Genomic DNA, 8,142 nt, shown 5'->3' with positions numbered 1-8,142 from the left:
CTATTTGTGTCAGACCATGTCCACCTAACAGCCATTGCCTGGCCCTCCTTAGTCTTCCTTGGGTGGAGAGTTGCCTTGGGTGCTGATCATATGTATATATGGTCAGTCTCTAGGGCATTGTCCTGCTTGCTAAGGCAATGTCCATTGACCCTTGTCTTAGTCATATCCTGAGCGGCCTATAAACCCTTTAAACTTTGTCTGATTTGGTGGAGAAGGGTCTTGGGCGCTGATCATATATATAGGCTATATGGTCAGTCTCTAGGGCATTGGTCCTGCTTGCTAGGGCAATGTCCTTACCCTTGTCTCTGCCATTCATGAGTGGCCTTTAAACCTTTAAACTTTGTCTGGTTGGGTGGAGAAGGGTCTTGGGCGCTGATCATATATATAGGCTATATGGTCAGTCTCTAGGGCATTGTCCCTGCTTGCTAGGGCAATGTCCTTAACCCTTGTCCTCTGCCATTCATGAGTGGCCTTTAAACCTTTAAACTTTGTCTGGTTGGGTGGAGAAGGGTCTTGGGCGCTGATTATATATATAGGGTCTATGGTCAGTCTCTAGGGCATTGTCCTGCTTGCTAGGGCAATGTCCTTAACCCTTGTCTCTGCCATTCATGAGTGGCCTTTAAACCTTTAAACTTTGTCTGGTTGGGTGGAGAAGGGTCTTGGGCGCTGAATATATATATAGGGTCTATGGTCAGTCTCTAGGGCATTGTCCTGCTTGCTAGGTGCAATGTCCTTAAACCCTTTCTCTGCCATTCATGAGTGGCCTTTAAACCTTTAAACTTTGTCTGGTTGGGTGGAGAAGGGTCTTGGGCGCTGATTATATATATAGGGTCCTATGGTCAGTCTCTAGGGCATTGTCCTGCTTGCTAGGGCAATGTCCTTAACCCTTGTCTCTGCCATTCATGAGTGGCCTTTAAACCTTTAAACTTTGTCTGGTTGGGTGGAGAAGGGTCTTGGGCGCTGATTATATATATAGGGTCTATGGTCAGTCTCTAGGGCATTGTCCTGCTTGCTAGGGCAATGTCATTGACCCTTATCTCAGCCATTCATGAGTGGCCTTTAAACCTTTAAACTTTGTCTGGTTGGGGGAGACGCGTCTTGGGCTCTGATCATATGTATGGGCTATATGGTCAGTCTCTAGGGCATTGTCCTGCTTGCTAGGGCAATGTCCACTGTCCCTTGCCTCTGCCATTCATGAGTGGCCTATAAACCTTTAACTTTTTCTGGTTGGGTGAGAAAGGTCTTGGGCGCTGATTATATATATAGGCTATATGGTCAGTCTCTAGGGCATTGTCCTGCTTGTTAGGGCAAATGTCCTTACTCTTGCCTCTGCCATTCATGAGCGGCCTTTAAACCTTTAAACTTTGTCTGGTTGGGTGGAGAAGGGTCTTGGGCGCTGATCATATGTATAGGCTATATGGTCAGTCTCTAGGGCATTGTCCTGCTTGGTAGGGCAATGTCACTGTCCCTTGCCTCTGGCCATTCATGAGTGGCCTTTAAACTTTTAAATTTTGTCTGGTTGGGTGGAGAAAGGTCTTGGGCTCTGATCATATGTATGGGCTATATGGTCAATCTCTAGGGCATTGTCCTGCTTCTAGGGCAATGTCATTGATCCTTGCCACTGCCATTCATGAGTGGCCTTTAAACCTTTAAAACTTTGTCTGGTTGGGTGGAGAAGGGTCTTGGGCGCTGATCATATGTATAGGCTATATGGTCAGTCTCTAGGGCATTGTCCTGCTTGGTAGGGCAATGTCACTGTCCCTTGCCTCTGCCATTCATGAGTGGCCTTTAAACTTTGTCTGGTTGGGTGGAGAAGGGTCTTGGGCGCTGATCATATGTATAGGCTCTATGGTCAGTCTCTAGGGCATTGTCCTGCTTGCTAGGGCAATGTCACTGTCCCTTGCCTCCGCCATTCATGAGTAGCCTTTAACCTTTAAACTTTTTTCTGGTTGGGTGGAGAAAGGTCTTGGCGCTTGATCATATGTATATATGGTCAGTCTCTAGGGCATTGTCCTGCTTGCTAGAGCAATGTCACTGTCCCTTGCCTCTGCCATTCATGAGCGGCCTTTAAACCTTTAAGCTTTGTCTGGTTGGGTGGAGAAGGGTCTTGGGCTCTGATCATATGTATAGGCTCTATGGTCAGTCTCTAGGGCATTGTCCTGCTTGCTAGGGCAATGTCACTGTCCCTTGCCTCTGCCATCCATGAGGGGCCTTTAAACCTTTAAACTTTGTCTGGTTGTGTGGAGAGTTGCCTTGGGTGCTGATCATATGTATATATGGTCAGTCTCTAGGAGTCTAGGGCAATTGTCTTGCTTGCTAGGGCAATGTCATTGTCCCTTGTCTCTGCCATTCATGAGTGGTCCTTAAACCTTTAAACTTTGTCTGGTTGGGTGGAGAAGGGTCTTGGGCTCTGATCATACATATAGGCTATATGGTCAGTCTCTAGGGCATTGTCCTGCTTGCTAGGGCAATGTCACTGTCCCTTGCCTCCGCCATTCATGAGTGGCCTTTAAACCTTTAAACTTTGTGTATTTGGGTGGAGAAGGGTCCTTGGGCTCTGATCATATATATAGGCTATATGGTCAGTCTCTAGGGCATTGTCCTGCTTGCTAGGGCATTGTCACTGTCCCTTGCCCCTGCCATTCATGAGTGGCCTTTAAACTTTGTCTGGTTGTGTGGAGAGTTGCCTTGGGTGCTGATCATATGTATATATGGTCAGTCTCTAGGGCATTGTCTTGCTTGCTAGGGCAATGTCACTGTCCCTTGCCTCCGCCATTCATGAGTGGCCTTTAAACCTTTAAACTTTGTGTATTTGGGTGGAGAAGGGTCTTGGGCTCTGATCATATATATAGGCTATATGGTCAGTCTCTAGGGCATTGTCCTGCTTGCTAGGGCATTGTCCACTGTCCCTTGCCCCTGCCATTCATGAGTGGCCTTTAAACTTTGTCTGGTTGTGTGGAGAGTTGCCTTGGGTGCTGATTCATATGTATATATGGTCAGTCTCTAGGGCATTGTCTTGCTTGCTAGGGCAATGTCACTGTCCCTTGCCTCTGCCATTCAATGAGAGTCCTTTAAACTTTTAAACTTTGTATATTTTCCACCCAATGAACCTCAGTGACTCATTCCATCCAAAGTTGTGTCTCTGACCAGCCTACATCCCACAACAAAGAGTCACTTCCTGGACGGACTGGAGATAATGCCTTCGTTACTAGGTCAACTCGGGGTCATCCGACGTGACCCCAGGATCGTGGGATGGAGACATAGCCGGTCATAAATGCTAGCCACTGAATGTTTTTTAGGAGAGGCTGTTTACGTTCAGTATCAGTGGGTTGATTATTTTTTTTTTTTTCGGTTTATCTCATTAGTCTTTCATGGTATCTTTAATAGCCTTTTTTATTTGGAAATTAATATTATCATTATTATTATTATTTTCACGCCCTCATGAATATGTTTTAGTGTTTTTTAACATTACCATTGATTTCACTATTGTATTTTGATTATTATTATTATTATTATTCCCACACTCGTGTATATGTTTTAGTATTTTTTTAAACATTACCATTGATTTTGATATCGTTTTATTAAAATTATCATTTTATTATTATTATTATTATTATTATTATTATTATTATTATTATTATTATTTCCACACTCTCGGGTATATCTTTCAGTATTTTTAAACATTACCATTGATTACACTACTGTATTATTATTATTATTATCATTATTATTATTATTATTATTATTATTATTATTATTATTATTATTATTATTATTTCCACTCTCTCGGGTATATCTTTCAGCATTTTTTAAACATTACCATTGATTTCACAACTGTATTATTATTATTATTATTATTATTATTATTATTATTATTATTATTATTATTATTATTATTTTCGTATATTTTGAAACATAACCGTTGATTTCATTCTACTATCATTATCATCAATATTATCATCATCTCCTCATACGATTTCACCAGTCATCTCCATCTTGAGCTTTTAAATCAATACTTCTCCAATTGCTTTTCTAAATAGGGTTGCAGCTTAGCTAATAATAATAATAATAATAATAATAATAATAATAATAATAATAAGGAAATCATTGGAACATTCGGAGGATAGAAAGAATCTGGAGGAACGGAAGGAGTAAGAAATTTCTGAAGCTATACATATAAATTTTTTTAAGATAAAGTAAATTCTATAAAATTTCAGATGCATTTTATAGATTTTGTAGATCCATAAATGTAACTAAAGACGAATCATAGAAGGAATTATAATAATAATAATAATAATAATAATAATAATAATAATAATGATAATAATAATAATTATTATTATTATTATTATTATTATTATTATTATTAGCTAAGCGACAACCCTAGTTGGAAAAGAAAGATGCTATAAGCCCAAGGGCTCCCAAGGGCTCCAACAAGGAAAAAATATCCTAGTGAGGAATGGAAATAAGGAAATGAATAAACGATATGAGAAATTATTAACAATTAATAAAATGTTTTAAAAACAATAACAACATCAAAACAGATATTTCATATATAAAATATAAAAAGACTTATGTCAGCCTGTTCAACATAAAAACATTCGCTCCATCAGCAGCCATTTCCTGGTACTCCCTGGTCCTAGCTGGGGTCGGTCTCTAGGGCATTGTCCTGTCCGGTGACAATGCTGCTCATGAATTACTTTTAAAACTATACGTTGTTTATTGAGATTAAAAAATGTTACTGTTGCCCATATCGTATATTATTATTATTATTATTATTATTATTATTATTATTATTATTATTATTATTGTTGTTGTTGTTATTATTTTTACAGTTTTGATATCTACTTATGGAATTTCATTTTTGAGTAACCATATAGACATGTATTTACCTGCTCCTCTCTCTCTCTCTCTCTCTCTCTCTCTCTCTCTCTCTCTCTCTCTCTCTCTCTCTCTCTCTCTCTCTCTCTCTCTCTCTCTCCTCTAACGTGAATTATAAAATTAAATTGTTACAGAGCTGTAGTCATGATATCACTTACTATTGAACTAACACTGGTATTTTAAATTGATATTTAATCTTTTGTTCTCCATTTACCCAAAGCTTGTTAGGTGATAACAACAACAACAACAACAACAACAACAATAATAATAATAATGATAATAATAATAATAATAATATTAATAATAATAATAATAATAATAATAATAATAGTAACTGCAAGAAGTAAAGAGGGAATGAATTAACACCGATAATTGATCCTCATTTAGATAACAACAACAACAACAACAACAATAATAATAATAATAATAATAATAATAATAACTACAAGAAGAAAAGTGGGAATGAATTAACACCGATAAATTATCCTCATTTAACAAGCGGAGAATAATGAAAATCCCAAAGAAATTAGTACTGTAATTTATTTAATGCGAAGAAGAAAGAGGAGAGAGAATGAAAAATTGACATTAATCGTGGAGAAATATAATTAATAATAATAGTTATTATTATTATTATTATTATTATTATTATTATTATTATTATTATTATTATTATTGTTATTTCTATTATTTCTATCGTAATGGTATTTATAGTAATAAGAGGAAGAAGAAATAAAAAAAGTAAAATATCTTTTAATTGACGAACGAAGAAAAATCACACCAAATTAGATAATATCTTTAAACGCATCATCCGATATAATCGCTGATAATCTTGTCTCCAAGATTTAAGGCCCTGGGGGAGCTTCCCCCTTTATGGGACTGTGGGAGGGGGAGCTTCCCCCTCTATGGGACTGGGGCAGGGGGGAAGCTGCCCCCGTGCTGGACCCCAGACGGGGTGATGTGAACCGGGGTGCAAGGAGACATTTCGGGAAACAAGATAATTGACACATGTGGTGATGGATTAGGATTCCTGGAGACTCTAATGCAATAATCTCCTTAAATCGCCGGTGATTCTGTCGTCACCTCCCTCTTCTTCACCCCCCTTACATCCCCCCCACTGTCTCTCAAGTCCCTACAACCCCCCACCCCTCTCCCTTCTCTCAAGTTCCTCTAGAGGGTTTCTATCTCCCCTACAATACCATAGCTCCTACCCTCTCAATGTTAACCTCCCTCCCCTGTAGCCTAGGGACTATACTGGATCCTCCCTCCTCCTGACCCCCCTAAACCCCCCCCCCCCTCGTCTTTAAACCTCCCCCACCAGGGCTCCTAGACCCCCTACAACACCGTAGTCCTCTACACCCCTCCCGCCTTACCGTAGGGATCATCCTGGAAGCTACCTCCTCCAGACCCCCCTAAACTCCTCCCCCCCCCCTCGTCTCCAAACTCCCCCTGGAGGGCTCCTATACCCCCTACAACACCGTAGTCTCTCTACCCCCCGGGGCCTTACCGTAGGGATCATCCTGCAACCTCCCTCCTACTGACCCCCCCTAACCCCCCCCCCCCCCCCCTTCGTCCTCTAAACTCCTCCCTGAGGGCTCCTAGACCCCATACAACACCGTAGTCTCTCTTACCCCCCCCCCCCCCATACCATAGGGACCATCCTGGAACACCCCCTCCCCTCCCCATTGCCTCTCTTACAAAATTCTTCGATTCCAGATTTTTTTTAGATGTACGACATGCGCGTGCGCACGCTGTATAGTGTGCTCGTTAATTGTATGTTATTCAAATCTACGGAAAATAAGAGCGGTTCTAGTTTTCATTATTAGACATGGTAAATAATAAAGGTTAATTTCTATAAAAGTCACTTATATATAATTCTCGTCTCTCAAAGAATGTAGTAATGTCTCAAAAAATATAGTAATGTCTCAAAGTATATTGTAATGTCTCTCGTCTCCCAAACAATGAAGTATTGTCTCTTGTCTCTAAAAGAGTATAGTAATGTCTCAAAGAATATAGTAATGTCTCTCGACTCTCAAAGAATATAGTAATGTCTCTCGTCTCTCAAAGAATATAGTAATGTCTCCAAAAATATAGTAATGTCTCAAAGTATAATGTCTCTCGTCTCCCAAACAATGAAGTAGTGTCTCTTGTCTCTAAAAGAGTATAGTAATGTCTCAAAGAATATAGTAATGTCTCTCGACTCCCTCTCCCAAAGAATATAGTAATGTCTCTCGTCTCTCAAAGAATATTGTAATGTCTCTCGTCTCGCAAAGAATATAGTAACATCTTTCATCTCCCAAGGAATATAGTAGTGATTCTTGTCTCTAAACGAATATAGTAATGTCTCATAGAATATAATGATATCTCAAAGAATAAAGTAATGTCTCGTCTTCAAAAGAATATAGTAATGTCTTGTCTCCATACGAATATAGTAATGTCTCAAAGAACATAGTAATGTCTCTCGACTCTCAAAGAATAAAGTAATGTCTCGTCTCTAAAAGAATATAGTAATGTCTCGTCTCCCAAAGAATTATAGTATTGTCTCTAAAAGAATATAGTAATGTCTCTCGACTCTCAAAGAATAAAGTAATGTCTCGTCTCTAAAAGAATATAGTAATGTCTCGTCTCCCAAAGAATTATAGTATTGTCTCTAAAAGAATATAGTAATGTCTCTCGTCTCCCAAAGAATATAGTAGTGTTTCTCGTCTCCCAAAGAATGTACTAATGTCCCAAAGAATTATAGTAATATCTAAAAGAAAATAGTAATGCCTCTCGTCTCTAGAAGAATATAGTAGTGTCTCTCACTCAATCCTGTCCGTCCGTCGTTGTCCCCCTCTCCAATGCTTCACTTCGCCTAATCACTAATTAGTGGGGGTGTGAGAAAACTACCGCCCATCGCTCGGAAATTTACAGCGAAAAGGAGAGAGAGAGAGAGAGAGAGAGAGAGAGAGAGAGAGAGAGAGAGAGAGAGAGAGAGAGAGAGAGAGAGAGAGAGAGAGAGAAGAGGATAAAGGAAAGTTGTTCTTAAAATATTTTATTTTGATTGTTCTTTACTTTTGTAGTTTGTTTATTTTCTGGGTTTTTTATTCCTCACCGGGCTATTTTTCCTAATGGAAGCCATGGGCTTATAGCATCTTTTTTTTCTAACCAGGGTTGTAGCTTAGTTAATAATGATAATAATATTAATAATAATAATAATAGAAATAATAATAATAATGATAATAATAACATTAACAATAACAATAATAAAAATAATAATAATAA

The sequence above is a fragment of the Palaemon carinicauda genome, chromosome 35, assembly GCF_036898095.1.
Source record: "Palaemon carinicauda isolate YSFRI2023 chromosome 35, ASM3689809v2, whole genome shotgun sequence".
NCBI classification, from domain to species: Eukaryota; Metazoa; Arthropoda; class Malacostraca; order Decapoda; family Palaemonidae; genus Palaemon; species Palaemon carinicauda.
This window is presented reverse-complemented; position numbering follows the sequence as displayed.